The following is a 20,552-nucleotide window of genomic DNA, read 5'->3' as shown; positions in this document are numbered from 1 at the left end:
GAGCAAAAAAGAAGTAGCTAAAGTTGAATTAGCACAGGGAGAAATGTTTCCCCTTCAGGGAGAGAACATAGCTTCTCCCATGTAGTAGGTGACATGAACATTTAGCCTCTTCTCAGATCAAGTCCCCAAAAAGGAGAAATAAATGTTATGAGACGTGATTTGGCAGTAGCATGTAGTGTAATCCTTGAAGATAATTTGTGCTACTACTTTCAACTTTGATTGTTCCTCTTTATGGGACAGTGTGTGCAGAGACACAAGTATACCAAAAGAGGGAAGCTACTGAGGCACAATCAACCTACACTTAGATACCTCACAGTGTCATTTAGCCCATAGAAACATGTCCACAGAACCTTACCTTTATAGCCATCATTAACATATTTTCAAATTAGGATGTCAGCCCCAGAGGACTTCATTTGGGAAAAAGCCTGGTAACTCTTTTGGCTTCATTCAAATTTCTCATCCAACAGCCCCTGTAATGTGAAAACACACAGTAATGTGAAAGTTTATATATACCTAAACACAACCCTACATTTTTTAGAGTCTTCAAATACAGGTTGGGAGTTTTCTAAAATATCCCACTGTTCAAAAAGAGAAATGGACCAAGAATAGTCTCACCACCACACAAACTTTTGGAACAAAACGATTAAATTCAATTTGTTGGGCAGTTTGTTACTAGTTGAAAACGTAGTTCTGCTTTGCCAAACTAGGTAAGTCTTTCAGATGAAACTTGGCCTAGTTTCTGACAAACCTTTCTCCACAAAGTCTCCATGAGAGACTCCCTAGTTCGGGCTGTGTTTCTTTGAATTTTCTAGTTTGGTCAAACTTTAACAATAGTCACAGCAAAACTCACATGTTCACCCAAACCCAGGGCCTGATCTTGCCAGGTGAATGCCCTCATCTTCCACTGGAGGACTATCTGCACGTAACAGGATCTAGCCTCAAAAATATTTAGCTGAACCAATGCAAAATGAGATTTATGGATGTCACACACTTCTATATCCTGGTCTGTAAGTGGGGTCACACTACTGTGAAACAGAGCAGAATTTGTCCTGCACATTTAGTTTGTCTATTAGTATTGCATGCTGTATTATTCAAAAAGTCAAAGGTCCTTAAAATTGGAAGTGACACAGAAAGCAGCTGCCAGAATCTGTGAATATTGGAAACCATTTCATTATTGCAGACACCTTGTAATGCTGGATTAACTGTCCATCACAAGATAGGTCTAGTTGACCACAGTCCTTGGCTCATCCAGAAATAAAATTCTGTGTCAAACAGGAAGATAAATGTAGGAAGATTTAATGCAAGACAATATGCTTTTCAAGTCATGTTGTCCTTCGTTACAAGCACTATGGCTAAAACAAGCCATAGAGAATGGACCCGGCAGTGTGACTTGATAGTGTGTTATGTTAATATGTGATGAAGTGACATGTGACAGGGTAGCTTGCTGATATATGATGTGATACATTATTCAATACAAAGCTGTGTTATGCTTTGTCTCCTTTTCTTCTTTGTGTGCTTATGAAGTAGGTGGTCATCCCCATTTGTGGCAGACAGTGATGGAACTTAAAAAAAACAACAACATTCATGTGGAAAAAGGAACAGGTGTTGCCCAACCCTGGAACTTATGGGGCAAGTGTTGTGGAACTGTTGCTTCTGAAGCAGTCTTAGGTGCTGTGGTTTAGGGCTTCACAGTCGTGTAAGAAGTCATCAGTAAGAAATCCCATTTTGTGATGATTGAAGTCTATAAATGAGGAAGAACACTGCTGAACTGAAACTGACAATTGGAGGAGGGGCTGGGAGGGGGCAAACAAGGGAGGGAAAAATCAGAGATGACTGTTAGATAAATGCATATGGCAAAGCAGCTCCTGCTTTAAGCAAGAATTTTTAAAAAGTTATCCTAGTGAAAGGCAGCATACTGATTCATTTTTCCCATCCAGTTTGGGTTTTAAATTAAGACAAACACACATTAACTTTAAATTGAAATTTATACTATCTGATTATTTAAACATCCTTCCACTGTTTTTACCTATTTCTTAGTACAACACTTGCATGCTTTAAAGAATTCTAATGCCTGTCTATTCTTATAACATACTACAAATAGGCTAGGCAAGGCAGAGAAAAAAAAAAGAGTATTGAGATTTAAGCTTGAAACCAAGTAGCTGCTTCAAATAGGATTCATGTTATGTGGTAAGTGGCAACACTGAACTTGCAGTTACACTTGACAGCTCCATGGTGGAGCCAAAAGCATAATCTTTACATTTATTTTTCAGAGTGGAGCAGAAAGTTGAGTTACAGAATACAGTTGCCTACAACTGCTGAATATTTTATATAGAATACTTGTAAATAACATGCAATGTTTTCTGTAGATCCATTTGTAGTTAAGTGTTTTAGACAGTCTGTTTCATTAACTGAAATAGGTAATCATTTATGTAGAATTCCAGTTTATTGCATTTCATTAGTGCTGAATGTAGACAGTATCACAGATCTACCTCTGTGAAAGGACATATCCAAGGTCTAGATGACAAACAATCCAAACTAAGCCATTCCTACACATTTTTAGACTAAAGATACTAGGTGTCGAGAAGTGTCAATACTGATTTTCATTTGCATTTTTAGAATGACTGTTATAACAGCAATGGAAAAAATCTAAAAATATAAACATTTTTAACAGTAGTGTTTTAGGGAAAGAAAAACAGTGATTTGTATAGTAAACCTTTAAGAGCCTAGTTTGGATGGAGTTTAAAAATTGGATCCCCAGTTAAGACAATATTAAAAGTTTTATATGTAAAGCAAAGATGGAGACTGTCATTCTCCCTATCCCTAACCCATATCTGGTAACATGGGGCAAGAAATCAGTTTTCAGTGGTGCATTTTCAATCACTGTTTTAAGTGAAAACTACTCTCCACTTAGCTATGAAATATCTGCAATGGGGAGAAGGAACACCCTTTGAGACACTGCTACACCAACTGTTCTGAACAAGGCCTTAAGATATGGCTTGAGCATGGTCACACACTTGTAATGGATACATTAGTTTCTCACTGGATCACCCAGGAATAATTGTTGGCAAGGGATACAATTCAGGGATTTTGTAACAAACTTGAAAATAAAACATAACCAAATGAATTTATAAAACTAAAAACAGGGGATAAAGCTACTGAGGCCAGAAGAATTTACTCCCCTACCCATACATCAAACTGCAACCTTAAACTGAGCCCCAAGCCACTCCCCACATCCTGTCAGTCCAGGTTCCTCTCAGAAAAGAGGGGTGGGAGAAGAAGTGTGGAACTCTGACACATTTATAGAGCCGTGGATGGGGACTGAGTTGCTGGATGTAATGAGGAACAATCCTTGGATGTTGCTTGATGGCTGTCTCTCTGACTGAGGGAATTATCCTATCCTCTCGCCATTACTATTTATGGGGATCTCTCTGAAGTTCAAGTAGGAGTCACTTTTAAAAGATCTGGATGACCCAAAGCTCTGTCTATTAGTGGCTAACCTCAGTCCTCTAGGAATGACCCTTCCTTCACATGTTGGGACATCAGGAGACATGTGGAAGTTGGTAATGGGAGTAGCCTCCAGGACTGTGTTTGGGACCCCCAGGGGTAAATTTCAGCTGGATAATTAGACTCTGTATTATGCCAAAGAGTTCATACACCAGGTAAGAGATTGTAATTAGGGCCTGATTCAACTCCACATCATCTCTGGGGCTGGCGAGCAGATGCTGTACTCCATTTCAAAGGCATTCTTCCTACTCAGAAGTGGATACATAATGCCAATTTGCACAACATAAACCTGCCTGTCTCCATCACAGGTTACATCCAAACTCACTGATATATATGGTAGTGACATGCTCAGCAGTGCACCCCAGGTTTCCTAATGTTAGGTGTTAAGTAAGAGTAATGAGATAGAGCTCATTTAGGAGAAGAGAAGAGTTATTTAGGCCAAAATATGTCCTCTAGGCTTGAAGATCTTCAAAGACAGGAGTCATTTCTTATGATATTTCTACAGCACTGTGACAGAACACCCCCCCCCGTATTCACACCCCACAAACCACTGTGATGATCATTATACAAAATATGCCTTGTGAGGTATCATTGGAAAACTAATAACTCAGTGGAAAACTCAAATCTAATAACATGATGAAATGAATGGAGCAACATATGTAAAGTTATGAACGTAAGCTAAAATATGACAAATGTGTTTACCAGACAAGTCTGAGGAGCTGGGGATAAACCTGTTCCTCAAAGACAAAGGACAAGCTGATGTTTCTAGCCAGGTACCAAAGTCAAATCACCTATTAAGTGGCCATTATTGGGCAATGAAGAGGAGGAGGAACAGATCAATCATATGGAACCTCTCACCACAAGATTCCATGTCTCCATCCTTACAGGATGAAGGAACTTTATCTAGGGGTAACCCACAGGAAAATGCATTTCAAAGGGTGACTGGACTATAAAAGTGAGGGGCAAAGACACCCCAGGTCTTCTCTCTCACACACTTAAGACAAAGGTTTCAACTTGAGAATTTGGTCAGCCCTGTTGCTTGGAACACGTGCTAAGGATTTTACCTTGAACCAAGTCTAGCTTAGATTTTAGTTACTAGAAAGTGTTTTAGCTTTATTTCTCTTGTAACCATTTGTAACTTATTGCTTTATACTTAAACTCACTTAAAATCTGATTTTAAAAAGTTTATTTACCTAAAATTAATCCTTTGTTTTTAATGGACTTGTTTGGTAACTCAAGTTAAAGTAGCAAACTATTTTATATTGACTCCTTACAGGCACAATAGACCTCTAATATTGGAAGTTCCAGGGTAGGGCTGGATTGTGAAGAACACATGGTTTGGGAAAAATTCAGGACCGGGACTGTGTTGGGGTCACCCTGTAGGTAGTCACCAAGGCTGGTGAAAGCCAGCATGTTTAGTATGTTGCTGACAGGCTGTTGGGGTCAGATATGTTGGACAGGGCTGTAGCTATGCACACTGAGGCTGTGAACTACAAGAGCAAAGGCACCCAAATATGCAGGGCAGATGGTGACAACCCCTCACTGGTCTGGTTTGCATCCCAGAATGTGATAAGCACCTAGCAAAGTGGGGTCCCCATCTGACTGGGGATCTGGGCATACAGTTATAAGTGGTGGGTGAAAATATCTTTGAGGGTAGGGTGTGTGTATGTATGTGTGGGAGGGTGCTGAGTAAAACTTTCTGCACAGTGCAGAGGGGAGACCCTGGAGGTGGGGGTTGGAGCATGAGCTCACCCCATGTTTATACATCTATAAGATTTGGGTAGTTTATGGTATTCCATTTCTGGAGGGGAGAGCTCCCCCCACACTGCTCCCACTCAACTCTGTGGTGGCTGCAGAACTGCTAGACTTTGTTGCCCAGTGACTCGCATGCCCCAGCCCCAGGGCAGGTGTTCAGTTTTATCCTTCAGTGCTTTGGATTAAGCCTACTCCTCTGTCTGCAGTCAGACAGCCCCTTCCTATGCTGAGCCACAGCACTCTGGCAGCAGGCCCTGTTGGTTAAAGTTAAGAGTGCCCACAGACTGAGGGCAGGGAGGGCCAGCCAGAGAGGCCAACCAGATAGCTGTGCTCAGGGCTTGTTTGTGGGATGGGAGCTCAGGATTTCCCTGTGACTAGCTCCTACTGCTGCCCTTGGATCTCTGGCTAGGGAGGGCACTGCTGAGCCCATCTTTCTCAGATACATTGGGAAAGGCAAGGATGGAACCTGCAAGGCCTGCTGCCTACCCAATCCTGGTACAAAATGGACTTTTCCCTTCTGAAAAAAGCAGGGCACCTTCCCCCAGGCAACTGCTGGATCCAGCAGGCACATAGTCACAGGAGACTGCTGGGTGCAACTGGGACTCTCACAGCATCCATCCCAGGGGCCAAATCACATTCCTAGGAAAGTACCAGCTTCTCCTGCTCTGTGTTCAGGCTCCCTCCTCCTGCTCAGGCTCCAAGGAGGAGGAGAGTCCAGGGATCAACACACTTCTGCTCCTGAATAGGCAGCACCTGTCAGCATACCAGAGTACTAAGTATCCTACACACACTTCCCATAACCAGACTCTCGTAGCATCTCCACATGTCCAGATCAGCTCCCAGCCCCTCACTGCCACTAAAAAACTACATCAGCACTCACACTCCAAGCCTTGACCTTACAGAACACTTGCAGTGCCAGGCACTTGCTGCTCAGCCCTCTTGGGTCTCTGTGTTCCTGGATCTTTCTCCCCAGCATATTCTACCTTCACCCAGAGGTGAAAGTAAGCCGGTCCAGTCCGGTACAGCGTACCGGCAAGAGCCAGTATGCCGTGCTGGACTGCACCGGCTTCCACGGCGGGGACTGAAAGGGCTCAGAACTCCCCGCGGCTGAGATTTAAAGGGCTCAGAGCTCCCCGCCGCTGTGGGCAGCCCAGAGCCCTTTGAATCCCGGCCATGGCTCTGGAGGCCAGGCTGGGGCCAGGATTTAAAGGGCTTGGGGCTCCCCTCAGCGGCAGGAGCTCTGGGCCCTTTAAATCCCTGCCCCAGCCCTGCAAAGCTCGGGGTTCCCCCCAGCGGCCGGAGCCCTGGGCCCTTTAATTTGCCCCTGAGCCCCAGGGAATTCCCAGCCACCTCTTCAGCTGGGAGCCCCTGTTGATTTACAGGCCCTGGGTCTCCCAGCCACAGCTGGTGCCCCAGGGCCTTTAAATCTTGAGAGGCCCCGCCCCTTCTGGATGAGGCCACGCCCCCTCAGGACTCCAGCAGTACCGGTAAGTCCTGTAAATTACTTTCACCCCTGCCTTCACCATTGTGCTCTGAGAACAGAGTCCTTGCAGTGAAACAGGTCTGGAAAGCCACTGTGCCCAGTCAGCAGGGGCTGGCTGTGGGATGGCCAGAATGGGTCCAGAAAGCAGACTGTCCCAAGGTGCCCAGTAGGTACAATAGGCACAGAGGATCATGGTCCCTTACCTGTACCATTGGAGCCCACAGTCACTGTTCCTGGCAAAGCAGCACATCTTAGAGCCCCTGGCATACACCTCAGGGTACATGGATAAACTCCAGAAAGGCACAGCTGTCCCCCTTCACTCCCACATTGATGGCCTATGGGACCTACTTAGATTCAAGGCTGTTGCTGCTGAGCTGGGTGTCCTGCCCCATGGGTCCTCCAAGCCATCTCCCTGCCAGTTGTGTCCCTGAGGAAGCACCAGCTCCTGACTGACAGAGCTAGACCCAGCTCGCTGCTCCAGCCTGTTGGCTTTCCCCCCCACTCACAGATTTGGAGGATTCTGTCAAAGCACCACAACCTGTATTCATGGACCGGGATCTCATTTTCCTATTTGTCTTTAAAAAAATGTATATATTTTCTTCAATATTTCAAAAGTCCTATAGTCTCTCGGTTGTCCTCTTCAACTTCAGGTGGTTGCGGGCCAGAAGGCGGGGCAGGAAATCAAATGGAAAAAATTAAGCCTTTCTGCTATATAAGATTTTTCTAAAGTCTTTGGGAAAATCACTCCCAACAGCTTCTTGTTTCTTGCAGCTGCTCTTCTTTCAGCTCTAGCCACACCTCACACACAGGTTTCTTTTCTTCATGGAAAGAAATCCTTCAGAAAAAAAGAGTTATCTTTTCCTTGTACGTTCTACTATCTTAATGGTCTTCAAAGTTCTTTGAATGGAAGCATTCAGGCAGCACAGCATTGAATTTATTCTATTGCTTCCCAATGAAGTTTTACCTGATTCAGGTGGACAGTGGGTACTGAAAGTCAGAGTTGCTGATTAAAAACCCCCTTGGTGCCTGAAGAATGCAGTATACACATTTGCGTACATTGGTGTTTTTAAGAGAAATAATGGTCTTGTAGTTAAGGTCCAGATCTGGGTGCAAATCCTGACTGTTACAGACTTCCCATGTGATCTTAGGTGCGTCACCCAAGTCTATATTCAAGAGACACTTACACACATACTTCAGTCCATCCTATTCAAGAAAGTACTTAAGCACACCCTTTTCAGATCCAGGGCTTTTTGAGGCAAGAACTGCCTCTTTTTAGGACTTTGTACACCATCTAGCCCAATGCATCCTGATGTGGCTGGGAACTTTAGGCACTATAATAAGCTAAAAATGATACAATTCTCAAATGGGCACACATCACAAGATACATGTTTCCTCATCACAGTATAAAAGCACATGAAATGTACACAACATGCTTTCTCAGTTTCAGATCTGGAAACACATTGTAATATCAGGTTTATTAACACTTCCATTCATAAGTTAACAGCAAGATTTGTTTGCAGAACTATGTATTCGAATCATACAAATAGCTGAAATTATATGTAAAATGACTAATTTACATACCCAACAAACTTCATTTTTATGCAATGCTTAAGGTCAGAAAGCAGTCATTGGATATTTTCATTCTCCATTCAAATTTAAACTCTCCTTCAGGCTCAGTTTTTCTGGCCATAAAAAAAGTTCAGAGCTCAAAATAGAGCCCTAAATAGCAGGCAGCTGAATAGATGCTTTATTGTCACTAGCTCTAGCACATGGCTAAGATACATTTATTGGCTTTCCAGGCACTTAGTTATTCTCACTCTGCACTGAAGCCTCAGGCATGCTCCTAATAATTTATCATTCAATTCTCTCCAAAACTCTAGGAGTCAGCTACCTAGAGCTCTTCACACGCGCACAATGATTCAGCCAAAACATCTGCCCAAAACTATATTCTCAGCAGACGTGCATTCCTATTATCATTCATTTTCTCAATAATTCACCAATCTCTTTTCTCTGGATAGCAGGTAGTGAAATCTCTTTCTAAAGAAACTTCTCCCGCCATGAAAGAAAATAGTATGATCTAAGAGCTCATTGTGATTAGAAAGTAGCCAAAAAGGCTATTTCTATGTGTATAACTATTAATCTACTGGTTAACTCAGGAACATTTGCCCTTTTGCATAACCTAGAAGCCACATCATAATTAAAAAAAAAAGTGTTACATTTTCATTCCCACAACAAAAATCCATGTGACACTGAACATATGTATTTCTCCTTGCACCCCAACATATAAAATGCTGCCTCAGAGTGCTAGAAAACTGGATAATCATCATTCTAGGTTTGACTGGGTATTAATAAGATGTCTTGAGAGAATCAGGTTAATTAAAGTTCTCTCAGATGCATCCACTGATTGTTGCCTTGTGTTTTATTTATATATGGAAATTCAAACATGTAACACTTCTGTCTAAACTATGCAAAATAAATAATTGTGAAACAAGGTAAAAAAACTTTAGTAGTGATTGTTTAGACTGAATTTTAACTAGTAACTAATATTTATGACATAAGGGAATATTTACACAAGGAATCTGTGGTAAGGCACTCCTTATGAGAAATCATTAGGGAGCAAGGTATTCAGCATTCCTACCTAAAGTGCCCAAGATTATTGCAATTACTTGTTATACAAAAATATCAAATTGAAGATTAGATAGGTACTTAATGGAAAAACAAATTTGTTGTAGTTATTAAAATATGGTTACCCATTCATCTAAGGCCATTTGGAAAAATATGGACCCCAACTTTAAAATAAATTGGAAAAAGTGTCAGAAAAACATCTGAATTTAATAGAGATTTATGGTAAAATAAAGAGATTAACCTTGTATTAAAAAACAAACATGGTTTGGTGGATACATAAACCTTCATAGTGCACTATTATAGATTAGGCTATTATAGATCAGGATTTTGGATCTGATGACTTGTGGGTAAGCAATATAGGGTCTTTTGAAGTTACCTCTTAATTAGAATGAATTATAATTAAGGTATAGGTGAAATAAATCTGATAAAAAAATTGACCCAAACCTTTGCTCACCACCTGTACAAAATCTGAATCTCTCTTTGAAAACTAAATTAGCCAAATGGAAAGATTTCAGTACCTGCATGCAGTTCTATCCAATGTGCTGGATTTGGAGAAGAAAGTCACGGGCTCTTGGGAGCATCTTAAATATAAAATTGGTGAAGGTCAGTTAGGCTTCAGAAGAAAGCTTTGTGCAGCTTATTGACAGGGGTCATTTCCATTAATATTGTATCTTATGAAGTATGGTCTTAGACTGGCACAAAGCCTTATGCATTAGCTTTTCACATGAACTCTAGGATGGAATATTGTTTATAAGCGCGTGAAAGCATGACACTGCTATAAAAAAAGCATACTGCATGATATTAACATAGATCTTTTACTTTAATACACAGGCTTTTAACATGCAGTATTTACTACTTCTGCTCTTCTAGACTGAATATGAAGGCAGAACGTTATCTGGAAGCCAAAACTATATCTGTTTTAAGATTTTAGAAATTTGCTTAATTTCTTAAAGTTAGGCTTGATTGTTTAATTACTTATTTTGCTTTCAAAACAGAAATTAAAAAGTATTAAATGATTTTTCTAATTTTCCTTAAATAGCTTCCTCTGGTGTATAGACACTGAACATATGTTCAGTGTCACATGGATTTTTGTTGTGGGAATGAAAATGTAACACTTTTTTTTTTAATGTGTGTGGCTTAGGTTATGCAAAAAAAAATGTTTGTGTTCTAAGTTAAAGTAGTTATAGTTATACATACACATAGAAATTTTTTTTTTTCTTTCTATCACAATGGAGTTCACCAGAGAAGAAATATGGAGGGCTAATGAGGGAATCTTCCATTATTTCTACTCCTTGCAGGTGCCTCCATGATTATGGAAAATTGGACAGAGTTTGTCCCCATGGTGGAAATTAAGCAGGCATCACAGATTGCTATTTGTAGACCACCAGCTGGTGATCTACACAAATAGATATTCAGTCCTAGCAGTAAACCCATTATTTGAAGTTTGTCTACTCAAAAATATTCTGATTATTATTCATACAGGGAGGAATTTATTGTCAACAAGCAAGCAGCTATAGTACATTTTGCTGCAGGGGAAGGACAAGATTCTTTGAGTCTATGCAAAGGGCATAGGCTATACACTGCTAAACTATTCGATTGTTCTCCATCAGAGTGTCCTAGGCCCAAGCATGCAGGGAGCTGTGTGATAGTGGCAAGGCTGAAGTCAGCAAATCCATAGTTAGGTAGATCTACTAGCCATTTCCTCCTCTTGCAATGCCCAAAAATACTTTCACACCAGGCAAATCCTCAGGCAACTGAATTCCCCAGTTTTACAGCCACTGTGAAAATGAATCAGTGAAACACAGCCACAGCAGGGCCAGGATCAGACTCTGATAGTGTTCATTCTAAGTATGGAAAGCTTAAAATTACATTTCTAGATAGTTTGTGCAAGAGTCTACTGCCAAAGTATGGGGTGAAATATTTCAGGAGAAAGAGCATTTATTTACATGGAGAATGGTCAGTCCTGATGTTACTAGATATAAAGCTGCTCCACGTACTGTAAACAAGTCATTGTCAGAATCCCCAGATCATTTTAAGTGTTGTATTATTGTACTGGTAATTCACTGAGCAAGCTTACACTAGTTCCATGGCCCCTCTTATGTAGTATTTAATAATGTTAGAGTATGATTAAAAGAGGTGATGTGACACCTATTGAGCAAATGTTATTTTTAACTCAAATAATGTATATAGGAACTGTTTATTGTCATTACTAACACATTGCACTTGTCTAGTATTTCTCATCTGAAGATATCAAAGATTTTTGCAAATGAATGAGTCTCAGAAAAGCCCTGAGAGATACAGTATTGTTGTGATGAGCAGACTGGAGAGAGAAACTAAGGGACAGAAAAATTAACCCTTAAAATCACCCGGACATGAATCTGCATCCTGAGAATTCCAAACTAAGGGACAGGGCTAAGTAACCTCAGCTAACGTCTTTCTCCTGATTTTCTCCCCCAACAAGTTCCCTGCTTTCTTTCTCTCTTCTGCTCGTTCTCTGCTGTTCACCTGGGTCTAAGGTGAACACATCGCTCCGTTTATGACTCTGGAAATAAATTACTGGTGGCATCATCAGGACTGAGTGTTTGCCATATAAACTGGACCTATTTTTATCCTGTAACTTAATCCCAATATTTAGAATACTCTGATGGATAGTGTGGTTTATTGATAAAGAGGATATAAAATGCATCTGAAATGTGTCAGCAGGAAAACAGCTGCAATAACATTGTGAATTATTTAGTACATTTCCTTTAAACACGAAAGTAGCTAACCAAGCATTAAAGAACTGTATGCTAACTTTCTTCTTAAATGACTGGCAGTTTAAGTATTGCCAAGTTTAGCACGTCACTTAGGTATTGAGCCAATTGCCTGGATGACAATGTTTCCAAATATAAGTAACTCAAAAGGAGGTTTTATAACAGATTTACCAGTAGCAGCATATTTTCATTAATGAGAGAGAATGCAAGACTCACACAAGTGTTAATGCATATAAGCACCATTTGTGTCAAAGGAACATGCCTAGGTTGCTTAAGATGTTCATGCCAGTATCAAGTTATATTTTAAAAATGCCCCTCACACCAAGGTGTCCTTGAATGTTGTGCCAATGCATTTTAAATTTCCAAAGTCAATATAAGTAATAAAAGTAAAATCTGAAACACCCTTGGAACAAAAACATTCTGCTCTGCCTTCCCCCACAGCCTCCTGTAGACACTTGTAAAACTCCGTTTAAGACACAGTTAAACTTCGCCTTCTCAACTAGGAACCAATCCTGCAAACATGTATGTTTAACTTTACTCATATGAGTGGTGCCACGGGCTTCATCTACATGTGTTTGCAGGATTGGGTCCCAAGTGGCTTAACCATACCTTGCAACTTGGTTTAAACTAGTGGAATAAGAAAGAAAAAGAGAAGGTTGAATAGTACCACAACACCATAAGCAGTTGTTAAATTAAAAGGGACTTCCTAGATTCCTGGGCTAGAAGGGACCATGTGACAGGTCCTCTGCCTGCCCCTCTTCTTGGGGCCCACTGGTTGCCCCAATAAAAGCTCAGAGAGGCTTCTAGTTATGCAGCACCCGTGGCTTTATTTACACAATATTCTCCCACCACCAGTGTTATACGACATACAGAGCTTGCAGGCCTGATCATCTTCTCTCCTAAACAGAGTCTGCCCTCAGCCTGGAGACTGACCTTCCCCTGGCCATTCCCCTTCTTCTGGCTGCCAGCCAGCCTTTATAGCCCTTGAACCCTCAGGTCCGCAGGTGAAGCCAATTCTAAAGGCCAGGCACCAGGCTTCTCCCCAGCCTCAATCTATTTCCCCTATTGGGGCTGGCTGAGCAGGGGCTAATTAGGTGCCTTTGCACCAGCACCCTGCTACAGACCACTGTGAGTCTGACCTACTGTGTAACACAGGCTACAGAAGCCCCCAAATCTTGATTTAAATCTTGCCAGTAATGGAGGATCCACCACAACCCTTGATAAACTATTCTAATGGTTAATTACCCTCATTGGTAAAAGTCTACTCCATATTTACAATCTGAATTTGTCTAGCTTCAACTTCCAACTGTTGGATTATATTATACCTTTCTCTACTAAATTTAAAGAGCCCATTATCAAATATTTGTTCCCCTTGTAGGTACTGTGAATGACTAAATTGTGACCAAGTAATCCCCTTAACCTTCCCTTTGTTAAGCTAAACAGATTGAGCTCCTTGAATTCTATCACTATAACATACGTTTTCTAGAAATTTAATCATTGTAATGGCTTTTTGCTGAAACCTATACAATTTATCTATATCCTCCCTGAATTGTGGATATCAGAACTGGACACATTCCATCAGTGGTCTCACCAGTGCCAAACTTCCTACTTGAGATTCCTGTTTATGCATTCATGCATTGCATTAGCCCTTTTGGCCACTGGGAGCTCATGTTCAGCTGATTACCTACCACAACTCCCAATTCTTTTTTGGGGTCACTGTTTCTCACAAAAGAGTCCCCACTGCTGTAAATATGGCCTACATTCCTAAAGTATATTTAGCCGTATTGCAATGCATGATTTGCTTGCACCTAGCATAGTCAAGGCACTCTAGAGTATGTCAAGGTTATTACATAACAATATAGTCACTCCAAAGTCAGAGTGACAATTCAAGGATCATTTAAAGTTGTCCATAGTAGTAGCAAGTTTTTTTTTCCCCCCTTTCAGGAGAAGGTTAATGTTGGGATCTCAAACCCCAGCAAAGTGTTTGAAATGCTTATATATAGGTCACAATAAAAAAGGAAAAAAAGAGACACCCAATGGCATATATTACACTTCAGTCTATGTTTTTTCTAATGAAGCAAATTTATAAATATGTAGCAAAAATATTCCAGTGCATGAGCTGAGCCTAAACACATACATCCAAAGCTACATCTAGGTCTTTAAATGTAAATAGAACAGAGCTCAAGAGTTGTAAAGACATAGAACACATAGACATAGACCTCTATTTCAACTCTAATATTGTATTTCTGAAGACAGCTGGCAGAAACTTTACTAATTTGTTCACTAGCTACCCTTTTTGTCCTGCCAGATCCCTGTGTGTCCTTTGTCTGGGACAGGAGGGAATCTTCCTAAGTGCTCTATGATCTACTGATACTCACAGCCATAGTATTGACACCTGACATGTTAACCTTTTCCTTCCTACCTCCCAGCAGGCATTCTGTGTCTAGCATAGCCAAGATATGATAGGGCTTAAGAGTGTGGGAGTACTCAACTATTTAATCTTCTAAAGTCAGCTAAAAAAGAGTTTTTACCTGAATGTGACAGGGTACTCAACTCACCACTAGGTTGGCACCTCCTCCTGGTTAGTCTGGAGAATAACTCATAAGATTAGTACCCCTTCCTCAGTTGCGTGCTGCCTCTGTGTTTTTCTCTTTGGGTTTGCAGCCCCTCTCTCACTCCACAGACTGCAGATTCTTCTTCATGACTTGGTCCTCTGACCACGTTGCCCTAGGGTTTTATCCTTTCCGTAAGGAAGTCTTCCTTCCAAAATCCGGGGCAGTCTTCCCATTCACTGCCACGTAGTGCCACTCCCTCACTGTCTGGCAGGATAACCCAGGACCACACTCTGCTCCGGGTCCCTCTAGCCAGCAACCAATGTCTATTCCCTTCTAGACCTTACTGCCTTTCCCTGAGTCCTTTCCTTACTATCTAGCACTTCTGCCTCCCTGGGTTTGCCAGCTTCACCACTGCCTGCTCCCAGGGAGGCAACTACAAGCTACAGGTCTCTGCTGCCAGAATCTCACTTATTACAACAATCTGTAACCCACTAACAACCTCCCACATCTACTTCTGCCCTCCCTATTACTGGAGGGGTGTTAACAGGTCCCTGCACCTTGAAATGTGTTAACTACTTATGCAACATGATCTATTCAACTCTTATATTTAGCTGTGACACTTCAAGTTAGTTTTCCAGACCTGAAGAAGACCTCTGCATAGCTCAAAAGCTTGTCTCTCTCTCACCAACAAAAGTTGGTCCAATAAAAGATATTGCCCACTTTGTATCTCTAGAATCTCACTTGGCATAAATCAGTAAAACTTCATAACTTTAAAGGAGTTTCATAACTGACTTAAATGGTATCAGAGTTGGGGCCTTTGGGCCTCATCCAAAGCCAATTTAAATCAGTCCAAGTCTTCAAGGGCCTCAGAAGCCAAAACATTCTTTAACTGTCAATATTTGAATGAAAGGCTTGTAGTAAAAGTTTTGTCCATAGATCACTATGCCATCAATCATAATAGTGCACAATTTCAAGGGAAAATGAAAATAAAAATTCTCATAGCTCTGCAATATGTTAGATCAACTGAACTTCACACAGTAAAAACAAACAACAATTACTCTGTTCTGTTTTGCAGTAAATCATTTGGGAGTGTTTGCTACTTTTATTTTGCCAGAGTTTTGCTCTTCTACAAATCGAATTAGCAATCATATATCTTGTTAGGCAGAATTTCAAGGAAACTGCAGTTCATGGACAGTTAGGCAGCAATGCCCTAAGCTTTTTGTTGCTGCCGGGGGTCTGCTGCTTGCTAACAAGATTCAATCGCAAGATGAGAGCGCCCAAGGGTTCTGATGTAACAAAAGTGAGAATTACAGAGTCCATGAGACTCATTGAGCATCCATATTCTGTGCTTTATGAGCATATTTGAATCTCAGCCATATAGTTTTATTCTTTTGATTGTTTCTCATTATGCAGCTGTACTAAAATATCAGTAATATTAAAAACTTTTTATATGTGGATTAGAAAGCAACTATGCTGATGTTAATAATTAACAACTTAGAACATAAGCTTCTCTGAACAGAGACCTTGTCTTATTTTATAGGACTGATTCTGTAAATCCTTACTTACCTCAGTAGTTCTTACATGATTAAGGCTCACTCATACATGTAAAAATTGTAAGATACAGCCCTGGGTTTGTTAAGCACCATTATGATAACTGGGCCTACAAATTTACCCTAGTTGTGATCTCAACTGTAAGAAGTATGTGAAAGTTTATAAGGTATCACAGTAACTTATAACAAATGTTAATGGAAAAGATACAAAAGGGAGTCAGAGACTGAATTTGTAAAAAACAACAACAACCCTACTGATATAATTCAAAGATCATGCTTGGTAAACAAGAACAGTGTAGAATAAGAAATCAGTGAACCAAAGTTGGTGGGTCAGAAACTAGGACTAATTGGTGGACAAAATAAAGGGGAAGGGCTATTCTGCCCACCATTCCCTTGTGGGTCCTTAAAGGAAAGACTTATGGAGAAAAAATTGGCTAACAAATAAAGCTTCGCTATCATGGCTGACATCCCACCATCTCCTGAGACTGGGGGCCTTCATTATCATCAAGGGCGGCTCTAGGATTTCTGCCGCCCCAAGAAGGGCGGCATGCCGCGGGGGGTGCTCTGCCGGTCGCCGGTCCCGCGGCGCCGGTGGACCTCTCGCAGACGTGCCTGCGGAGGGTCCGCTGGTCCCGCGGCTCCGGTGGACCTCCCGCAGGCACACCTGCGGATGCTCCACCGGAGCCACGGGACCAGCGGACCCTCCGCAGGCACATCTGCAGGAAGTCCACTGGCGCCGCAGGACCAGCGGACCTTCCGCAGGCGTGCATGCGGGAGGTCTGCCGGAGCTGCCTGCCGCCCTCCCGCGGGACGCTGCCCCAAGCGCGCGCTTGGCGCGCTGGGGTCTGGAGCCGGCCCTAATTATCACGATCCTTACAGATATTCACACTAGGCCAGAGAGAGGGACCCAGATGACTTTGCCTCCTCTACCAGCTGCAGCTAAATCCCAAACTTCCTCCAGGATGAAACAAGATCAGACTTTAGAAACAAATATCAACAACAACAGCTCCAGTCCATCTCAACTAACTTCTTCTCTTGTCCCAAAAGAACAGTTATTTCCATCTTTGATACCATCTACCAGGCTGTCAAACAAGGTGTTTTTTCCATCTAAAAACTCTCTCCAGCTAAAGAGAAAGGAAACAAGCAGTGTTAAAATGAAAGCCTTATTTAAGACTTTACATTTCAAATGCTTTAACTCCTTTTCCTTCTTTTATCTCTAATAAAAGAGCAAAAGAATATTTAATAAAGTGTTAGCCATGGTACTAAGCAGGCTGAGGGCTCTGTATATCAAAACTCAGATGTTGCTTAATATTATTTAATGTTGGACAGTGAGTGGATTACATTAACACCTTTAGTCCATATATTCCATCTAAATTAATATAACAGCCCAACTGCAATATACACATTATATAATATTTTTTCCTTTAATGAGGCCTCCTGACCTGCAAGTACTTAATATCCACATAAGAGTAATCTACAAAATAAAACAGATGTATTTCTAAAGGGTTTTCATAGAGCAAGGTCTAATAAACTTACCAGGCACTGTGTGTACTCCTGTTGTATAACTGAGAATATATACCAAAACTGAATGACATGTCAAAATTCTCATTTCTCCTCCATTAAGTTATTCTGTGCAAATTCCTGAACTTAAACTATTCATTTAAAAGATAATATGGACCAAAAAGGGAGGGTATATCTACTAACTAATGACAAAAAATCATATCGATCCATAATTCTTGTGCACTTTTTTTTAAGGGTTTGATCCTGCAAACCTTACCTAGACAAAACTTTCATTAATTTTAACAAAGTTTTCATCTGAGTAAAAGTATGTAGGATCCTATATGCGTGTGAGTTATACAAAGCTGAAGCATTTTAATAGGTATGACAAATATCATAGCTACATTTTAAAAATGCAGGAGGATTCCTTTTTTAGATGACCATAATGCATTTAAAATTAGAGCCCTGCAAATCTGTGCACACCGCATTATATCCGCAGACCATGCTTTGTGGCTCACAGATCAGATGCAGATGCAAATTTTGTATCCATGCAGGGCTCTACTTAATTTCTGTAACTGGTACATTCCCTTTAAGCTGAAGCAGTGGTTAGTGTTACATTTGTTATGACACTTGTGTGCAGGATGTTTACTAGGAGAATTCCAGTACAAGATACACATCTGGCATTGTCTCTCAAAGTAAATTTAGAGTTATGGTGTGGTGGGGCCTACCAAATTGCTCTGGGACCATGGCCATTTCCTCAGTTTTCCTTGGCAACCTGGTTTATCTGTCCAGCCAAACTACAAACTCCACCTGATCAAGGATGACAAAGTTCCAAGTAGCAAAAGTCTGGACAAAAGCAAATTCTCGAGCTGTTCTCTCAAAGCCAAAGGGGAGCTCCCACTCTGTCTTCTGAGAACCACAGCCTTGGGTTCTGAGTGATTAAATGGACATCAGGTCTGACCCTGAATTTCTTTTCCCTCTAGATTATTTCCTTTGGCTCAGGCAGTCCATGGCAGGACTTTCCTCCCCCTAGTCTTTCATAAACTGAGGAAAGAGAGCTGTTTATATATAGCCTCTCTTCCTAGCATTTTTTTGCTCTGAGGACTACAGTTCCCATGTGTCCTGCCGGACTAAATATGTCAGGCTAGCGCTGGACCCTCAGCCAGCCTTAAATGCTGTTACATATATTTAGATTCAATCTTGTATCAGAAATTTGATTGACCAATGGTTAAGTTGTCCAAGGCTTAGATACCTGCAGCTATCCTCCACAGTGTTCAATTAGGCAGCCAAGTAAAGCATAACTACCATCATCACTTGCCTAATGATCCAAAGATTTAACACAGGAAGACTTTAGGGTAATCAATTCATTCTCCAAAGTAAGCATGAGAATTGATCATTCTGGTCATGTTGTTGTACTAGAATGATTGATTGAACTTGTGAGGTGCTAAATACCTGATAGGCTCATGGCCCACATTTGGTCCACACCAGAGAACTAAATTAATTAACATCAAATTGTTATCAATCCAGTTGTGAATACGATTTTTAAAGGTATTTTTACAAGCTCACTGCTATTTACATATAATGTTTGAACAGAGTTATATTTTTGTTACAACAAACACATGAAGAAAAGGAATTGTAGAAACTAATCTGGAAAGTTGTTGAGCCGGAAAGGATGACATAATATATAGAATAGACAGAAAAGTTTATGGGGCTGCATGCATGTCACTGACTTTGCCCTGAAATAATGTGTTATAGATTTTGAATTTGCACATTATAAAACAACTTATTTCATATAAAGACATTAGGGTGCCATGCAGGACTGTTACCTACTTATGAATGCAGTTTTATGCATACTTAGTATTCATGTTACTCATTTTTTCCCTCTGACATTCTTTTGCCTCCAGGTAGACTTTGATGTTATATATTTCAGCATTATGCTCATAATGCATTCACATCTTATTTGAAATGAGATGTTATATAAGATTGGAGTTATGTGCACTTACATATTGTCTATTATTATTAAAACATTTTGAATATAATTTTGATTAATATTATATTTAATTTACTAGATCACATAATATATTTTAATTTAAAAAATGTGATACATTTGTTATTGATAGTGTGGGTGTGTTTATGGAGGAAGAGAGACCAAGAAAAAGATGTCTACCCTTTTGAGAAAGTCCTATGGAATGTAATAGAAAATTATAATCTTTCCATAGGTTTTAATATTTAATAGAGAACTATATTGCAGACATAGAATTCTATAGCATGGTTTAAATAAAACGTAGAGAAATGATATTTATTCTCTATTAAATGCAATAGGGATTTCAGAATGAATTCTAAAGAACCTTACCAGTGCTTATAAGACTATTCTAGATGGGCACAGGTATAATTAGGTAGGTCCAACACTGTACATGGACTCAAAGGGTATGTCTAACTGCAGTTTGACACCTGTGGCTGGTCCCTGCCAGCTGAGTTGGGCTCGCAGGGCTCAGGTTAAAGGGCTGTTTAATTGTGGTGTAGACGTTCCGGCTTGGGCTGGAGCCTGAGCTCTAGGACCCTCCCACCTCACAGGGTTCTATAGCCCAGTCTCCAGCCTGAGCCCAGACCTCTACATTGCAATTAAACAGACCCTTAGCCCAAGCCCCGGACCGCTGGCATAGGCCAGCCATGGGTTTTTAATTGCAGTATGTACATACCCACAGAGACAGGTGCACTAATGCAAAGTATCAGGTCTCTAGAAGTCTGGCTTCTTAAATCTGTACCTGGTTTCAAGAAGTCACATTCTAACAATATCTATTCCACACGTTTTTCTGCCTTCCTATATATA

At 40.8% G+C, this 20,552-nt stretch overlaps 1 long non-coding RNA gene across 2 annotated transcripts; it reads right to left on the bottom strand.

Annotated features, from left to right (window-relative positions):
- Positions 1 to 59: 59 nt before the first annotated feature.
- Positions 60 to 13,062, bottom strand: LOC120406572. 2 transcript variants are annotated; one of them, XR_005599365.1, is made up of 3 exons: positions 12,991 to 13,062; positions 9,886 to 9,948; positions 60 to 470 (listed from the first exon to the last, which is right to left on the bottom strand). It is a non-coding gene; the product is annotated as an uncharacterized LOC120406572 (long non-coding RNA). The 2 variants fall into 2 exon arrangements; XR_005599366.1 differs by lacking the exon at positions 60 to 470 and adding an exon at positions 1,273 to 1,793 and having other exon boundaries at positions 12,991 to 13,060.
- Between the last annotated feature and the right edge of the window lie 7,490 nt (positions 13,063 to 20,552).

The sequence above is a fragment of the Mauremys reevesii genome, linkage group 5 (assembly GCF_016161935.1).
Source record: "Mauremys reevesii isolate NIE-2019 linkage group 5, ASM1616193v1, whole genome shotgun sequence".
In the NCBI taxonomy this organism is placed as follows: Eukaryota; Metazoa; Chordata; order Testudines; family Geoemydidae; genus Mauremys; species Mauremys reevesii.
This window is presented reverse-complemented; position numbering and strand designations above follow the sequence as displayed.